We start from the raw sequence: 20,212 nt of genomic DNA, 5'->3' as shown, positions 1-20,212 counted from the left end.
TTTCATTACCACGAGACTGAGTGAGGAACTTACCCAGGTAGCTCCTCTTCTCCTTTGATAGATAGAGAAGGAAGAATGCCTCCTTCCCTCGTGCTTGGAAGCATTTCATCCATTTTGATTATGTCTCCTGCACACCATTCCTAGGTTGTCATGGCACAGCAAGAAACAGAAGAAAAAACAAGCACGATATTCAGTTGCATTATTGCAAAAATTTGTGCTGGGGTAACATTCAGTGATTTGGTTCAGGTTCCAATGCTAGGCTATTTGTATGCACCCATAATTACGTCCCTGATCCAGAGACACACAGTCTGAGATTCAGCATGGTGCAGTGTCCCTGGAAAATATCTCAGTGTCAAAAACTCCATCATGCTCTGACTTTCCAGACACTGTATCAACAATACGGCCCGGAATCTAAACAAAACAGATTTCTCCAATACTCTTAAGATTTTAATGATCTAATTCTGTACCAAATTTGTGAGGTCTAATTTCTCATTTCATATTTGTAGCCTCCCAGAGCTTTCATATTCAGTATCTACTCTTGAAGCAAACATCATAACCACTAATTATACTAATTTTGGACTAAATCACATATATCTAGTTTGCTGTTATTGCCATCTACTCTAACACTAGTTACAATTACCAGTGGTATATTAGTTCCGAATACAGTGTTTTACACTTCTTTCTTACTTTGTTTTACAGCCTTGTTTGTAAATACAGTAATTGGTTTGGTAATATAGTCTTATTTGTTATCCTTTCTTCCCCTAGATCAGCTAGTAAGAAACTTGTGCAATGTGGAGTTTTAAAATTAAGACCACTTTGGAGAGGAGATTTCAGATGGGGATTTATGAACAGCATGATAGTAATGCATACACACACTCATGAGTATAGTGGGAGTTCTCTATAAGTTCTCATCCTGATAATGCGGAACTGAAATATGGTGCTTTAAACATACCCTGGAGAGTTTTTCTTAGCAGCTGAAAGCCATCTGGTAAAACAGAAGAAAGAAAAAAGAAAACAAAACTCTGCGTGCTTGTACAGTAGTTGTCACCCAGAGCATTCTAGTGCGCTTTAATCACTAGAAACACAGAACTGCTTCTCAGGTTGTGGGGCCATTACATACCAGGCTGGGATAGGAAAGCCATAGAAGAAAATCGTTAGTTGTTTGGCTGCAGTGTAATTTCCTAACTTGAAGATGAGGCCATCGTGAACTTATGTAAAACATGCCTTATTCTGCCAGTCCTCTTTTGGCACTTGATAGCTTGGTCTTAGCATTTCATCGTCTCAGGATAAACACTGGAAATAAGTGAGCTTATTTCCTGCCAGCTCTCCTGTAACTGGAAGCACTCCATGTTCCTATAGAGTTTCCTGCCCAAGAAACTGGTTGTTTAACAACAGTTTTACAACAACCAGTGCTGGAAACTCCCAAGAAGAAAACCTGTATTTTCACTACTGTATGTGAGAGGGGAACAAGCATTGAATGGTTATTGACTTAATTAAGTTTACACAGTATCACAGATGGCCCAAACTGACTATTCTCCAAACGATGTTTAGCATGGCAAGGATCTGTCAATTTTTTACAAGCCAACAAACACTAAGATGGGAAACTTGCCTTTGAATGTCATTCTGATAATATTTTTGGGATGTTATTCTGTAAAGATGCAATAGCCACCTCAGCACAAGTGTTTGTTATTACTAGCAGCTGAAAAGATAAAAGGCTGTGAGACTGCCAACACTGCAAGCAACTTTTTGTGGCTGTTATCTTCAGGGAAGTGGAGGGCCTTTTCTCTATGGTATTGTTTGCTCATTTGTTCTGCAGTTGGCACAAAGGAAATATGTAGTATCTTACTTTAAAGGTAAGCTGAGAAGAACAGAGCTAGCTGTCACAGTAACACAAACCTCCCTTAAATTGGCCATTTAATTAATATTTTGCCTCAGCATCTCACAGTACTAAACCCAGAATACTTGCTGTCATCCCACATGTTGCAACTTGCACTTGCAACACTAGGAGAGCTTGGAGCCCAGTTGTGGAAAAGTTTCAGATTTCAGAAGCATTACAGAAACACTACCGACTGGAGAACCAAAGGTGAAGCCCTCTGTCAGACTGCAATGACAGCATTGCACACACAGGCTTGGAAAATGGCATTTAGAGGCAAGCAAAGACACCTGGTGCTCAGGAACCTATTGCTAATGCTACAGAAGAGCAGTGACCTTCACGCTTCACTTAGTGCTCTTGAAAGGCATTAACATTGCCTGGGGACAGAAGGGGACAGAAGAAAATTAGTGATATCTTTTCATGTTCAAGAATGAAAAAACAAAGGTCTTTGATTCAATTCTTAATCATTAGGCTGAATCAGAGATATTGTAAAACTGAGAAACAGATATAACCTTGAAATCTAATGATACTGACCCTTAATACCAGTAGCTCTGGAAACAGAAGGGTCCTTGTGCAATCTGGGCTATAGAACATTTCTTCTCTGCTTTTGCTTTGACACTATAAATTGATCAGATGACTGTGAGGAGAGGAATTGATTAAGCACTTTCTGTGCTTGGAGGCTTGAGCTAATAACTGACAAACAAATGCTGTTTCTTGTTAGAAATCGTTATGTGCAATACTACTCAGCCTGTGAATATGGTTAAAACCAAGGGACTCTGCACTTTCTCCAGCATGTCAAGCATCATCTTCTTCCAGCTGGGCCCTGTGTTGTTGTTTTAAAGGACTTGCTGAGTGTAAGTTGGCCCAAACACTGCAAAATATAACAGAGCTGTAGAAGAAAAAAAAAAAAAAAAAGAGGGCCTGCAATGAATTTAGATTCCTGCATGGCAGAGGACTGGGACAGAAATACAGCTCTTCATCATACACATATTCACCTTCTGTCTGCAGCCAGGGCTGAACCAGTGCACAAACACAAGTCTGATACTGGAGACCAAGGCAGCTTTTGTTCTGGGCTAGCTGTGCATTTATTTGATGGGATTACAGTAGCTCTTTGAAGCTCTCTCAAAGCCATTAAAGGCTGAAAAGTGCCTCAGCGCTTTAAGTTGCAGGTGGTCTAAACGCTCAGAGCGCAGAAAAGATTAGAGCTATCCATCGATATTAGAAAAACAAAACAAAACACCTAGCCCCACAACAAAACCAAATGTTCTCATGGTCTGGCGAGCCTTTTGTGTGCTGTCCCCTCTACACGCTGCTCAGCTGTATTTTTTTTTTATTTTCCTGTGGGAGGGCTGTTCCCTTGACTACCAGTGCTGGTCTCTAATAGTTGGCATTTGGGCATTCAGAGCAAACAGGATGAAAACATTTCTAATTTTCCTTCATTCCTGTAGGAATGCAGGGACACAACTAGAGATGTTTCTGGCAGGCAGCAGCTCCATGGAAAACCACTACATCTACTTGGGTGCTTTTGCCCCACTGCCAGGCAGATCCATGGGGTCTTTTCCTGCTGGCCCCTACCTTGTGAGGGAAGTGCTAATGGGAGGTGAGGCTGGGGGCTTGTTTCTCTGCCCTCCTGCACATAATATCACATATGCTACCTTAGCTGCTCCAATCAGATATATTTTAGCGACAGGCACCACCAGCACCACAGCATCAGGCATAACATACACAGCCAGTCTCATGCAAACAGGAGGAGCAGGTCACAGCAGACGCAGCTACTGTCTAAGAGCTATAATCAGTGTCTTAGTCTTGGCTTTCTGTGTTAAAGACATTGTTGCTTTTGCACTGGAGGAATGAAAATAGTCATCTCAACTGGAGACCTCAATGTTCTGCCTTCATTTGCCGTCAAGCGCTCCATGAACTTCCATTTCACTAAAGCCTCTGCACAATAGCTTTCGCGCAATAACCTGCTCTCCACAGTCCCTTCGTAGACTGAATCTGCTCTAATTTAAATTACTGTTATGTGAGGGACTCAAACGTATCTTTTTTCTTTAGCTAAGTGCTTGGAGGAAACTAGTCCTTTCACAGTCATGCAACACCACAAAGGGACACTAATTCAGAAGCCAAGGTGATGCTTGCAGTCTCTATGGAAACTGGAGACCAATCTAATGAGAAAGCAGAACAGGAAGCAAGAACACAGGTCCATCACATGAACAGAAAATGTCAGATCTCAGACAAAAGTTGAGAAAATGAAGCAGTAAACAAGGCAAGCTGACAAAGTTTTACACAGGATAGCTGGAAACCTGGTAAGAACTCATGGTGATTTGTTAGTACAAAATCACCAAATTCCACGACACAGCAAAACCGAACATCAGCACAACTAATGTACACCAAGAGAAGAGTCACAAACACACAATGCCTCTGCTGCTTTTTACTTTTTTTCCTGATGTTTTCCAACGTAGGCTATACCAGATGGAAATACGAGCAAAGCTGATTATTTAGGGATGTGCCTGCTGCACATGCTGAATAATTTTGCAAGCAGGGCTGCTGCCTCTGAAAGCCTGCAAGAAAAGCCCATAGGAAAGAGAAGGCAGCTCAGGGCAGCCCTCACAAAGGGCTGAGGAGAAACATGGGAAACATTCATGGGGAACTGCGTTCAGGGATTTGCATCATTCATGCACAGTTCAAGAACAGAGGGAAGGTGACCAGCAGGACTGTTTGCTGAGTTTGCATGTCCTGCTTTGCACTGATTACTGGGAAGATGTGAGGGCTGAAACCGCCCTTCTCAGGGGCCAAAGAATTTAAGCCATAGAATCTTGCCATGCAAAAAGTGCCACAGTTCTCCTTCACTTTGTCATCAAGAAACCATAACCAAAGAACTACTGCAAATCTAAAAGCACGAAAGTGCTGGGGGTCCACTACCAGGCCCATGGAATTAAGCAACCTGCCCAGGCTGTAGGAACAGCTCCTAGCTCTCTGCTAGCCAAATTGAACTCTCCATTTTATTTCCACGAAGCCACTCTCTGTTCTGAGGTTTCCAAAGGATGCTATTTCCTCTGTAGTCCTTTGTGATCCACACATGACTCAGGGCTCCGCACTTCCTACTTACTTGAAGCAGCAGCACTTCAAAGCACGTCAGAGTCTTGTCTAGTTCAGGGCACAGTAGTGCACCCATATCAGACACTGCTTTTCAGCATATTGATCACTGCTAACCAATTTGCCATCATGAAAACATCATTGTATTTAGATGCAGAAGTCATACTCTTTTCATTCTTGCTGATGACACAAGGTAATCTTGCATGAATGTTCTCTAGGGGAAATAAGATTTTATTGCAATAAAAGGGATATTAAAACACATCACACTGGGACACTAATATGCATATTAAAAAAGTATGTGCTATATAGAAGCCTAGGAAAATTGAGCTAGAAGGGACCTTGGGGTTATGTAGTCTGTCTCTCTGCTCCAAACCAGAATTAGCTGTATTTATCACACCTGACAGCTATCTGCCCTGTCCAACCTCTTCTACTGGCTTCACAATCCCTGCAAGCAGTCTTTTGTTTTATTTTATTCTTGGTAAGAAAAGAGATTTACCTGCCATGTGACATGCTGCTGTTTTCATAAAAAGATTACATCACCAATCCCAGCCAGCCTGCAGAAATCTGGGATTAGAGGAAAGGCAAGCAATGGAAACCTACTGCTCCCAATATGCGTTCTAGAAGGGGTCCTTTAATGTGCAATACATCTCGATTTTATTTCAAATACTTCTGTTTTAAAATGAATGCACTCCAATGGCTGTGGTTCAGTTCCCCAGAAAAGAGAGCCACTGGCAGAGAGTCCATTGCTGGCACAGGCAGCCCTGCTCTGTTACCTCCTAGGAAGTGCAGCCAAAGTTGTTGATCTGACTAAGCAGCCCGAGTTGTTTTTCCAGCCCTAATGTGGTAAATGTGCCTCTACGGGTTTGTTTCATGTTGATGGAAGAGAAAAAATACATTGTCCTCTGCACAAATGGCTTAATCTATCATTTTTCATCCTAAAAAAAATCCCATTTCAGACAAAGTCCAATAATGATCATATAATGATGGAACTGAAGCACTAAAGCTAAATCATGGGAACTGGCAAATTGTAAGGAAAACACATTCACGAAACTAAATAATTCTGCAGGCTCTTCAGTAGTTGTTTTTCAGGTGCGAGAAAACAAACTGCCCCTTCCTATGCCAAGCCTACCCCTCCTGCTTGCAATAGCTCTGACCGACCTGCCCCATTTGCTTGGTTAGCTGTTATCCCATGTGTTTGTGCCCCTCACATGTTACCTCATCTCTCAAATCTCAGAGTTTGCAGTTTAAAATTTCAAGCTTGGTAGCTCCAGCAGACATGAGGAAGAACTGTCAGACCTCACAACTCCTAAGCTCCTTGCCTCAGGCTTCCTGGAAATAGCAGGGCTCTGAGGGAGCATCTCAGCTGTGGGGTAACAGACTAACAGTCCCAGCTGGAGTATGTGAGTAAGGCCCAGTTTTCATTTAGCTCAACACCAGGATTTATTGACACAAACAACAAATATCACCTAATGAAAAGAGACTGCAGAGACACGTTATATCCTTGACTCAAAAGTGAAATCCATACATTAGTATACGTTAGAGGGAGCAATCTCCATTATGAAGCAGAGGGATGAGACAACTACACTCTTCATGCTTGTTAGGATCCCCTGGTTTACAACGTGTTTTAGTCTCTACCTTAAACCTCTCTCTCCAAGCTGATGGGCTCATACAAGAGATCTGCCTCATCCACCTGCCCTTACTGATCCCTGGAAACACCCAAGCAAGTACCAGACCCTGCTGGGGGGAACCTTCCCCAAAGTACCCGGAGGAACTGCAAGGAAGAAAAAGATTCAGAAGTTGTCTTTTTTCCCGTTAATTAATCAGAGTGACTAGAAGATGCAGTGAGGGTTAACTTGATCACTCTTACACTATTAAATGTTTGCATTTATTAATTTAAGAACAATTACTATATTGATACTAGTTATATAGATGGGATTAATGGTTCCTCTGATTGCCAGAAAACCAATTAACACCAGTTAAAATCAACTGAACATGTGAAGTCCACTGCTTTGTGCAGCTGTCCTTTCAAAAATAAGTTAAAACTAATAAAATGAAACAGCATGAATCATTAGCAGCCTTTTTTGCCTTATGGTAACTTTTGGTTTATTTTACTGAAATGAAAAATTACTGAGACATTACTGCAAGTAATTTCACTATTTTCCTCCTGAAACAGTTATTAGAATCTCTCTCATCTCCAAGTTACCCTGTAGCCTGTGGTACTTTTGAAGAATATCCTGGAAAATCTGTTAAGACCAGCAGTAACTAGCTATTGATTACGGCCTTGTTTTCTATACTCTCTCTTTAATTCCTACATGACAGTGAAATTTTTAAGCCTTTACTTTGACAAGAAGCAGCAGATTAACTCCCAGTCAGAGAACTGCACGGAGGTGGTGCCAGCTCCTTTGGGTGTGCTGGTATGTTGCACACGGCCAAGAAGTTTCCTGCCCCCAACAGCAGGGATGTGAGCTGCCCCTGGTGCCTGCTCAGAGCACACCAGGACCACATGTGGTACAGGGACATCCCTGGAGGGAGAACTTGTACTTCTGACTACTCATCTACACCCACTGCCCTGCTGGGACACTTTTAATTTGAGTCAATTACTGCCTCAAAACTTTGATCAAGGTCTTTTATTTCATCTGCTAGTAAATGCTGCCTTGGCAAATCGTCTGTGACAATGTTTTTGCTGCTTGTTTGGCCCAAAGTGCAGCTCCACTATCCACAAGTGGAAAAACCACAAGATGCTGCAGCATCAGTTCATACAGAGGAGGCACACTTACACCAGTGCCTGAACTTTCAGAATAGCCATCCCTTTAAATATTAATACAAACATTTTTCAGTATATGCTTTTTCTATACAAACATTGTGTCCAGCTGAACATGGTGTACCTAAAATCAATTTATACTTACACTCTGCAAACTCAATGGAAGTCAAGTTAGGCCTATCTGTTTTAACACCTGACACTGATGTTGCTTCCACTCCTGTCCTAATGTAAGTTCTTCCCGTTCTCCCTTGAAGGGGAAACATATCGGTCCTGGAGTTTGATTAGCTGTAATCAAAAAACATCTATCTGTAGTTGGGCAGTGGAAGGCTTCTCAATTAAAATCAATTTTAAGAATACATCTCTGTTTTAGTACGACAAATACATCTTCTGAGGAATGTGAGCTATAAAAATCATTTATAGATAGTTTTCCTTCAACCATAGTAACAGTATCAGAGAATGAGGTATCTTAATTGCAGAAGGGAATCATTTCTGCTCTTTGAAACTAAACATAACTTAACATCACTAAAGAAGAGCCGGAGAGTTTTTCAGAGGGAGAGCAGTAGAACAGTCAGCGTTTACCAGCTATCCAAGAACAGGTCCCTTTTTTCTTGCTGAAGTGCCCAAAAAGCATCAGTGAATTGGTAGGTTTGAGTAAGCCTTAAGTACACTGAATGGCCTCTGGCTTATGCTTTGCTCCTGGTAATGGTGCTTTTTAACATGTGTGAGATAGGGAAATCTACCTCGAGGGCAAACCCGTTCAGCAAACTAAAGGTGTGTGTTCATATCTCAGGCCAACTTTCCCACGTCAGCGCTAGCCTCATGGAGTAACACAACCCCTCCCAACCCATCTGCTTCCCCAGGACAGCAACATGAAGTGCTCAAGGTGTAGGAGCACCTGGGACAACAAGCCATCTGCCTCAGAGCGTGCCTGCAGGGAGCCAGGAGCAGGAGGGAGCTGCAGCTCTGAAATGCCCCTTCCGTCCCTTGGTGTAAAGACCCTGGTCAAAGCAGAACCCAAAACACTACATTGGAAGGGCAGCTCCAGTGAGGATTAAACCATGCTGAATGCTGAGGAAACTGCACTGTGACCCAGCTCAGCCCAGTTCAGATTTAAAACACGGGACATGCACCTGGCACAAAACCAGAAAACACTGAAACAGGACAACGCATGGAGGAGTAGGATGATAACTTTCAAGGGAAGCAGCGCCTAACTGAAGTAAGTGATTTTTATCCATTCTGTCTTCCAAGTTTTTGCTATCTTTAATGCTTCTTGACACACCACTGCTAGGAGAGAAATCCTACATGGTAGTTTCACTTTCTCACCTTCTGGTTAAATTCTAAGGATGTTGCTAGCCCTCATTCGTCAAGTTCACAGTGAAGTCAGGGGAAGGCAAGATTTTGTATTCCAGTTTAAACTTAAACGTAAACTGTAAGCAGAATTATAAACAACATCTACAAGCCTCTCTCATATGCTATAAAAAGATAAGAAGAGTACTTCTGTGCACTTCTGTGTCCTTTTCGTACTGTCTGTCACCTCTCTGTTTCTATTTTTCTAAAGGGAAAGATAATAATATTAATCTATTCCTTGGGGCTCCTATGAGGATTCATCAGTTAATATTTATGCAGCAAACTGGAATAAGTGCTGTTCAAGCGCTAAACATCATTATTGTTCCCTTCCTCTTCATTAGTACATTATGTACATCCCAAGTAGACCAGATAAGTACTGAAATTAACTGTCTTCAATGTAAGGGAAGTAGAAAAAGGTAATGACCAGTTAAGAGCCACTACTTATAAGTTCTATAAGAGACATCTGTATGTAACAAAACAATCCACTGCATTTTGCAGAATTACATATGTATTTTTTTACTCATCTAAGCAAGATCTCTCTGAGCAAAGAAGCTCTGAGAAATGCCTAAATTAAACACATCAAATGCTTCCACGTGCCTTGCAAACTAAACGTATAGTAAAACATACAGAAAATGGGATTTGCAAAGAATCACTGAGGAGGTTTCCAGATTTTAGGGTGCAAAACCTACCTACTGCTTTAGTTCGATTCCTTCTTAAGAAGTAGGCTCTATGGGAAGGGACAGCTGTGGAGGAGCAGAGCCAGTCCAGAGCTGGAAAACACCCCTTGCTGGAAGAGGAAAAACAGAAAAAATCAGAACTAATTCCAGAAAAGACAACCAAGCAGATGGCACTGCTGGTGATGAGGAGCAGATGTGAGCAGCAGCACAGCAGCATGGAGCCACGCACACAGCCATGCACATTACCTTCCCTTGCCTCCAGCCCCTGCCCAGTGCAGGGCAGCCACTCTGCTATCCCTTCACCTAAATGCTGACTGACTGTTTTCTCTCTGCTCCCCACCTCCTCCCTCAATTACCATCAAAAATAATCAAAAATAACCCTTCATTGCCCCAACATCCCATACTATTTTTTTTTAATTATTATTTCAATGGTTGATAAACATACTGTACCATTTCTGTAAGTGCAAATTGATCTGAATTAGATATTTTCCATAAATATTTGTGGAAACTGTGAGAGATGGGCAAAATCTTCAGGCATCTCCTTGCTTTTCAATGTTTACCTGTTGCTAATGGTAGAGTACATTGCAGCCTTGCAACCTGAGATCCATCTAACCTGTGTATAAATACATGAAAGGCAGGCCTCTGCTCCAAGACAGCCATCTGGGTCTCTTGCAACAGCAAATGACAGGAACACATGTTGCTAGAAAGTAAAATCTCTCCTGGGCCAGGATGAATTGCTGTGTATTGGTTACTGTATTTTTCCCTTGGCTAAAGGAAAATTATGGATGCATAGCCGAAACCAGGTAATTAATTTTTATGTAGTTAAAATAAGGTGAGACAAATCTAGGTCTTTGCAGTTCTATCTATTTTGCTTTGCTTTTAAAAGATTTGCTTGGTTTTACAAAACCTGAACAGGTTTCTTGCTCTCAGGACAAAGCCATGAAGATTAAAAATATTCAATTACATATAGTCAAATGTGCTCTAGTATCAGGGAGGAGCACAGTGGTAAGTGGTGGAAGGAAAGAAGGACACTGCCTCAGTACTGTCACTGACGTGTGTCAGATGTCAGAATTAGGAAGGTGGTAAGAGGGGTCCCAGAAGGGACTGAGAGCAGGACTGTGTTACCAAGTTAACACATGGGCATTAAAGATCACTGAGATTGTGCTAAAGGAACTGGAAGAGTAAACTGGCTTCTTAAGCCTCTTGATGAGTTCCCAGCTACCCCAGTATCACTGATGCTGACATGCATAAAAGAATGCTTTTATTTTATAACAAGAAATGATTTGTTAGCCAGCCTCCTCTTCTGCTTGCTGATAATTCAAATTAATGACATTTATGTTTTTTCCTTAAAAAAATGGTTATTGCAGCCTTCTTGTGGTGCCAAAAAAGAGGTATCTATTGTTCTTCATGCTATTACTACAATTTTTTGAAGTCTAAGCTGCTTTTCGATTTACTTGAACAAGGAATATGAATAGCAAAAATGAATTACATTTGCACTGCATAAAATAAAGGCAAAATCACTTTTCTGGCATCTATATACATGCAGCAAGCATTTTGAAAATTCCAATATTCCCAAAACATGCATGTATACATTGAAGTTCAGAAGCTTGTTCAAAGGATAATTTGCTTCGTTATTATTTACACTCTTTGGCTAATTAAATGATATGCTTTCTCCTCCTTCCAGAAGGATTCTGGGTAATCTGAAAGGATCACAGTAACATATTAGTTCCTGTGGATATAATTGACTAATCATTGAACATCACAAGCTTTCTTTTGCTTTTTCCCCAGATTTTTTTTTTTTTTGCATTACAGATGGATATATTTCTAGCATAAACTGCAACAGCTCAGTCTTTACCTTTGAAGGGTTCAAGGTCAGCCCTATAGGAAGACTGCACACGGTCCTTAACATAATCTGTTGGATGTATTAAAATCTTGTGATTTAAAATTTTTTTAAAATTAGCTCTAAAGAGAAAGTAGTCTACTGCTTGATCAGCCTTGCAATAATAGGTACTGTACCTTACCCATCATATGTACTTCAAGTTCTTTATTTTGATCTGGTTACAAAGTCCACAATGGTGACTGGAAATCAGAGAAAACCCGGAGGATGTAGGAGCCAAGAGCCAGCAGCGTGGTGGATACAGGGAGGCAGCAGTTAACAGTGATGTGCACAAGGCAATGGCAGCATCCAGGCTTGGGTAGGCCTTCTCTTGCAGTACCTTGGCACGTCAAAATGGGACTTTCTCAGCTTTCTCTCAGAGAGAAGATCTGAATTGTTAATTGTCTGGGAAGAGGAAAAAAAAATACCGCTACACTTTTGTTAAACAAATAGGTTTCCGTGATCTACATATCTGCACTAATTAATTTACATCCCCAGCTGTCCTTCACACAGAATTTATCTCACACTAGTAATTTGGTATTTTTTAAAATTGGACTTGAATGAAGCAATTTTTTTTTCTTTTGCTAATTCCAGTTGTTTCTAATTTGAGAGTCAGAACTGATTGAGCACATCACCAATATCCCTCAGCAATCTTCAGCTGTCATCTCACCACTGGGGAATACTTTAGTGGTTGAGCGTCATTTTTTAGTTAGATAGCTTTATTGGAAAAGCTGCTTCGTGTCAGTATTGTACCCTTCTGAGCCACATAAAACCAGAAAACTGCTATTTGAAAAAATGGGTGTTGTAAGACGATGTGTGTATAATTGCAGTTCACGTGCTTTTTAGCACTTAAAAATCATATGCTGCCCAGACATGCAGTATTGTACTGTCCCAAATGCTAAATCATTAGGGTCATGTTCTGGAGTTATCCTGAGGGAGTTGCAATACACTTTCTCTGATAGTTGGTATGCATAAGCAGATAATATTTCAGTTAAAGAAAGCACCTAGCAAGATGGATCCTCGCTCCAATTGCATCAATTCACATTAAGCAAGCTTTTTAAATACATTCAGCTATATGGAGATGCAGCACAGTGCCTAATTGGCAGGGTTTGAAGGAGAAATAGGCTATGGTGTGTTTTATAACCCTTTCTACAGTTTTGTTAAGACCGGCCCATCTTTTTTCTCTTCTCCAGCTCTTTTCCCTCAGCTTTTTCCCAGTGTTTCAGGCTGGCTACAAGCCATACCAGCAACAATAGCACAATTCTGAAGCTGAACAAATGCACAAATCAGCGCAGAGGCAGGGCTTTGCTAACTCATTGTTTGGAGAGGTACTTTCTTAACAAGCAACGAGTGAGGTCACGACTGCTCATAAAAACGTGTAGGCAGACCACTAGATATCAACTTAACGTCAGTTATTCCTGCAAATTGTTTGCATGTAGAATGAAACAGATTAGCCTTAAAACTGTTTCTGTGCAGTGCTGTTCAGGACTCTGTAAACATTCTCAGCCAGCAAACCCACCGAGAATCTCCTTGTTCTGGTTATCATGCCCAGGACAATAAACCATTGTAGTAGAAATAACTAGCAGTGAAAAACATCTGCATTATTTAGCACTGTAGAGCTCTCTCTCCAGAGAAAATACAATTGCTAAAGGAATGAAACCCACTTTGATGAACTTTAGATTTGCACTGTGTCACGACAAACAAAACCTGGGCAACCAAATACACGCTGAAGGCTGTAGTGAAGAAAGTTAGTGGAAGCTCCTTGTTGTTTTCTGTTGAACTGCCGTGCTGACACCAGCCTCCAGCCATGGATTGTACTTCTCTGGAGCCCCTGAAGAACACTGCTGAACCTTAGAGCATGATGAGAAACATCAGTTCTCTCTACACTTTCAGATGAAAGCATACTTGCTAGTAGTACCCCTCAGTATTATCCAGTGCTGGTCTTGCACTGGAGAACACAAACAGAGCAGAAGATACCCATCTTTCCTAACACCAAACAAGATGCTTTCCGATTTACTTATGTGAAAAGCACAGCACCTTAGTAATCAGTAGTTTGGGGATTTATCGTTCTGCCGGGTCTGATGAACATTAGCAGTCGAAAAATACTGCTGTGAATAGCCAAACACTGCTGTAGTTGTTTGTCAAAGGGAATTTTCAATCTAGGTCAGACATAGTGCATTACAAAAGCAGTTTGTCAAGCAATGTTGGATAAAATAAAGGACTTGCTACAAAAAGAAAACAAGGGAAAGCTATTATGCACAGTATTAGCTTAAATAATTTGATTTTAAAATGTCATTTAATGTCTTTGAGAGGCATTCTATTTTGGTACTCTTATGCCACAGAATTTGATCAGTTGGTATAAAAACAATTACGTGTTAAAATGGCAGCTTAGTTGTGTAAATTTTTATCCTAAGTCTATATTCATACAGGTGTCTTCTTTAAAGTCCTCAGACAGAAAAGTAACAGCAGTAGCTGGTTTCACTGGAGTGAAACTGATCTGGCCCTGTTTTCACATGGATTCAAGCCTTTTCACAGATCCTGGTATTTCTCATGTTTATCTACACTAAGCTACAATCACAAAAAACAGTCCTGAAACAGCCGTGTCAATATGATCAGACTGTTTGGAAATATCACAAGATTTTTAAGTAACTGTTTATGTTACGTCTTTGCGGTTTAGCAAGGGGGAGGACTCCAGTTTGCACCAAAGACCATAGTAATATCTGTTCTTCTCTTGATTTCAGAAAAATGTTCTTTATAAAGCTGGAATTAAGGCCACAAACAAATTTGGGAAGGTGAAATAATTATTTACTGAAACTAATTGCTTCCTACTATGATTACCGTAGCAATTAGTGTAATTCTCTATAAAGTTCTGAGTAATATCTATTTTACTGGACGAAAACAGCAAATAACTTTGTCTACTCTAGAAAACATATTAGTACCAAATCTGATTTACTATGTAGACAGCAGGAGAGCTGTATTGTCCTTAGCACTTCTCTCTTGCTTTTGAACGTTTGGCTTAGTCAAAGTTATGAGTCAATTAGGCTGTTGTCACTTAGCAACCACAACTGGGTTCAGGAGCAAAGCACCTGGGAGCAGACTGCACTTGAATACTAAACATTGCCACTCCAGCACATCCAGCAGCACTCTCTCCTGCTGATAAAAATGGGGAGATGGGAGCACAGAAAAAAAAAGTGGCTTCTAGAAGCATTCACATCTCATTTTTCAAGCTACTATAGGAGCTTTTATCTTCCCCTGATTTCCCATCATCCCATCCAGCCATACAGAATGCTTTTTGAAGTGTTTGAGACAGTAAGGACAGAGGTAAGCCTCTTTGCTTAATATTACTGGATCTCAATCCCTCTGGTGCTTCACCTGTCTTGTACCTTCCTAACACTATGGAAAATAATAAGAATGTTAGTCTGCCACCAACTGCAACATGGGGCTGCCTTTATACTAATCAAATTAGAGTTGGATCTTCATCACAAAGGTGTTTGCTTCTGATGTGAAAGTTGGCTGGGAGCTTTGTCATCAAGCACAATGATGGAATATTTCTGAGATTAAATCCCATCTCACCCTGATTATTTCAGCAAACTTTTTTTTGCCAGTCAAAATTTGAGTCTAGGCATACAGAGAGAATCCTGCAGATACCACAGCTTATCAGTGACTGATGCTGAAATACTTCAAAATATGTACTTAGGATGTCCCTGGAAGAATTGCAAGCTTTGAATAAAAATATTATTACTGTAATTCCACATTTCCTGTAAATTATGGGACTTAGGTACTTCCAAAATGGTAGACACTGCAAACACTGGTGACAAAAAAATATTATTCCTTTATGTAAAAAGTAAAAAGTTCAGGTAACTCCTTTTTCACTCTCCCCAAAATATCCTAACTCAGGAGATTTATAAAACCCTCATGATCCTCTCTGTCTGCTCCTGTAGCAGGCAGGAAGGCTTGGAGAAAGTAGTGGAACCACATAGCACCTGCACATCAGGGCAGATATTCTGGTCTATTCTGCTTACAGCTGTGACCTGACAAAAGTTCTCTGGAATCACAGCTGCACAGCAGAAGGCTCAAGGCCACCATCCAAGAATGTGTCAAGTGAGTGTTTTCTTAGGAGTTTAAATGTAGGCTTGAAAAACGTTAGACAGATATTACAGGAACTCCCAGTGCAAGCTGAAGCCCAGTGCAGCCAGTCTCAGAGCAGTGACTGGTGAGCATAATTTTACTCAGATAAACGAGCATCCACTTAAACTACTCTACAGTTTCCAGATGTAGCTGAAAATACTAGTAATCAACTATTCGTAGTTATATTTTGCCTCTGAAAGATGTTGTGGAAAACAAAGGTAATTAATTTGGCTGCTGCATGCAATGCTTGCCAGGTAGCCCTTAAGTATTTTGTTCAGCCCCAGTACATTCAAATGAAAAAAGTCTCAATGTATTCAGGGAGAATCCAATTTTCTGCTTGTCACATGTACCAGCAAAGCCTCGGCTGGCAGGAGAGTGCTGCTGCTGCCCAGGGAAGAGCAGTTCTCTCTTGCTACACCATCTCACCTCCTCTGTCGCTCCAGTGACCTGCTCATTCATCATTCCCTGGAGGTCCAGCTCTACAAACAGCATCTGCCAGGGATGCAGATATGCAGTAAAACAGAGTCAAGAGGTATGAAGTAGAACCTGCTGCCATGGGGCTTTGGCAGTTCAAGAGCTGTTGCCTCCCCTGAGCAGCTCAGAGCAGCAAGAAGAAGTGACCCACAGAAGAGGCCAAATTACTTTCCTCACAATGGCGGTACCACAAAAGCCTGTACATATCTGAATCCCTCACAGCACCATCTCTAAGCCTTCGCCCAGCCAAGTTCCAAGCTGCATACTAGCTGTATACATTTGTGTGTGTTTTTCTTCTCTGCTACCCATCCACAGCTGTCATACCAAGCTGCCCATGCTGCCTGAGATCCTTTTCCATGGCCTGTGTGCTCCCATTAGTCATGAAGCTTAGTGTCTTCTTATGGAGCAAAGGATTTTGAAGACACGAGCACAGAATCAATGTAAACAGCAGAAGAATAAGAAATAGTTAGAGTCCCATCTGATGGCACTCTTAAGCTTTAGAATATGATGTTCAGAGCTCCTGGGAACAGCAGTCACAGCAGTAGCAGTGAGGTGAGAAGTGATCATTTCAACACAAACAAGGAATATTTTATAAAACTGCTAACACTAAGAACTAATGGCTACTTAGGACATTCGAGATTTCTATGTCTGAAGTTCCTGTGTTTTGAAAATGAAATTAGAGTAAGAGCCAACAACATTCTTGGTATATTAGAAACATATTAAGTATGTTCTATAGAGCAATGTGATTGCATTTAAATTGCCTCCAATAACAAAGTGCACCATGAAACAACTATATTCCTTTATGCTAAAATAAGAAACAATGATTGTAACAATATTTTTGCTTTAATACGAGATACATATATTTAAAAAAACTTATGTTCCTAACTAGCACAAAATAATGGACAAGCATTTATACTCAACAATATAAAGTTGAGTATAAATATATAAGGAGCAGTAAATCTGCTCCTTAGCTGTCAGAGAAATGTGTGCTCCTGAGTGTTTCACTCCAGTTTCCTTAAGCACAGGCAGCACTCCTGGCTCCTAAAAACTTCTTTTATAAAAGGCTACTACGTGTGTTTGATACTGTGGGATCCAATTCGTCCTAGTCATTAGACTGGAAAGTCTATGCACTGCCTACATATTTGTTAAAATACTCAGATCCCAAATTGGTTTCAAGACTTACCTTAAATAAACTCAGATTCTGAAACTTACCTGGAATTAGTATAATGTTTTCCACTCAAACCCCACAGTTTTAGCTACTGAACTGAATTCAGTGTTCCTGAAAGGGAAGGACAAAGTAGAGAAGTGTTAGGGGAGATGAGCCAGAAGACAAAATACTAAGCACTTTTCCTGAATCATCTTCTATCACAGGACTGGAAATTTGCACAACTGCTGTTCTCTCTTGAAGCAGAAAAAAAAAGAAAACTGCAAGATAGGAAATAACTTCACTTAAATTCTCTCTCTTACATTTCTGTTGTCAAGTTAGAAACCAGAGAAAGTACAGAAGTGGGTGAATGTTTGGGTGCGAACACTTGTCATGCTGTTATGTGACCTATTGTTAAAGGCAAGTCATAAGAGTGACTCTAATGCAAGCTTTTCTGACGACAGCCTGAGCTTTGGCAGTTGCACACGAATAACATAAAGCAATCTGTATGCCCCATGTTCTCTGAGTGCAGAATCACTTTGTCTCCCACCTGGTCTTTTTTCCCCTCTTTCTTTATGTGCTTTTCAAATATTTCAAGAAAACAGTTGGGGTACCACTGGCATTGCACCTCACAATTCTGTCCCAAAAGCCTGAACCATAATGAAAAGCTGAACCTAGGTGTTTATTACCCAGTTTCTTGACAGGACATATCAACGCAGTTCTACAGATTATATCAGTGGTAAACCAAACCAATGAGTAATGCCTTCAACAGGCTTTCTGTTATCTTGTATCTGCTTTAGGAGGAGTCCTTCCAAACATGGTTCTTTTGTAATATGCATACATACTTTTTGCTCATCTGTTTCCCTTTTCCTGTATGTTACTGTGTGGGATTAGCAATAGATGTGGAACATCATTCAAATGCAGCTCAACAATTTGCCAGGGAATTCTTTCCACATGCGTTTGAATACCTCAAGTGCAACTTCAAGATTTAATTTAGTCCCACTGCATCACTGAAACAGTGCTGCGCTTTCATTATTCTCGGTCCTGGAATATTTTATGCTTCCTCATGCTATTCCAGAAAGATATGTAAGCAGATGCACAAAATGCAATGTTCTGTGGCATTTATGCTTTCAGCTGGCTCGTAATTAGCAATTACTTGGTGAGTAAAAGCGTTATTCCACACATCCCTTGTGTAACGCTACCAAGTGACTGCTCAGTGCAACCACTTTTGTTGTTGTTTTAAGATACTGTAGTCTTCCGAGTAAATTAGAAAATTACTTCATTGAAATGCTACTACTACCAAGAACCCTTCAGCTCCTTGTATCACTTACTGTTGCCAAGCTGATAAATATGAAACACTACCAGTAGATAACCTGCAAGGAACATTATTTTCCTCCAGTGGAGCAAACTGTACCGCTGTGATGTATTGGAGGGATCTTCACAACAACTGCCACCCATCAGCAACAAAGTGAGGAGTCAGATGCAAGACTTCAAACTCCAAAACCCATCAGAACTTGCATGTTCCTCGCAGGCTGTCTCCCAGTACCTGTGTAGAGATTCTGAATTGTTGCACCCCTCATAAATAAATCTATTTGACTTACTGGAAATATTTGGCTTTTCATTCATTATAAAGCAATGAGATCTGACCTCATGCAACATTAAAGTTACTGCACCTTATCTCTCAGCATCAGTAAAGTAAGGCATTTATATCTTCTCAGGATCACAAAGAAAAATGCTTCACCCACAATATCGTCTCCACTGTGGATTTTGGGATGACTGATTTTATTTATTTTTTTAACAATGGCAATGTGCAAAACAAAACTGCATTGAAAAAATAACAAGTTCCTCTACCTGTCTTAAAACCCAAGTACATGAGTTCTGACTTTCTTTCCCTCCCCTCACTTCTCTGCAACTAAAATACTTTCTAGTGAAAACAGTAACAGACCAAACAGAGCAAATGATCTATGAAGCTCAGAAGGAGTGAAAATTTCAAATCTATAGCTTTGCAGACAAGTTGCTCTGAGTCAGTTTTCCCATTTTCCCACATCCAAATCTACACTCGTCTATTCTCATTTCCCACAGGCAGTTATGGCATTAGCAATTTGAAGTATTTCGTAAATAACTTTCTGGTATTCAGCCTGTTGCTTTATTTCCACTCCAATAACTGAGTTGTGGTGGTTTGACATTTTGACTCAGTATTGTAAGAAAGAGCAGACTCAATTTACTGAAATTTCTGTGGTTGATGCATTTAGGGAAAAATAGTGATTCCATTTCGCAATGCATTCATTAAGGGAAAGGTACTTACCTTACATTTGTTTGCAGAATCAAGCAGTCATCAGGAACAAGAACATGGTGCTTTCCTCCTTCAGCTGAGCACCAACTTTGGGCACGACGGTTCTGACCTACGGCCTCATTTCCACAGCTATTTGAAAATTACTTGCAAAGCCATTTTGGTACTTTCGTATTCACCTGTGTATATGAAGGTTATCTGCTACACACCACATGAAAGCAGGGGGAGAATGTAGAGAGACATAATGGCAAAGGGCCAAGCCATTGTAAGGTGTCATCTCTGGAGTCCCGATTATCATATAAAACATGTGAACTGACAACGTATGTTAATCATCCTCCTGCTCTCCTTTGCCCCTTTCTCCTCTGTTCCTGAGGGTAAGCTGACTTCTGCACACCCTTTCGGAACTGATAGAGATTTTACCTGAATCAGAGCTGAAGAGGCTGATTCCCTCCATTGAACCCATTTGCACCAGATTTAGCCAGACTATGGCTTGCTCAGGCTGAGTGGGTTGGAAAAGAGGAATTGAGCTAAGAAACAACCAAGACATTC

The sequence above is a fragment of the Numida meleagris genome, chromosome 7 (genome assembly GCF_002078875.1).
Source record: "Numida meleagris isolate 19003 breed g44 Domestic line chromosome 7, NumMel1.0, whole genome shotgun sequence".
In the NCBI taxonomy this organism is placed as follows: domain Eukaryota; kingdom Metazoa; phylum Chordata; class Aves; order Galliformes; family Numididae; genus Numida; species Numida meleagris.
The sequence above is the reverse complement of the archived record's forward strand: the minus strand, read 5'-3'. Positions refer to the sequence as shown.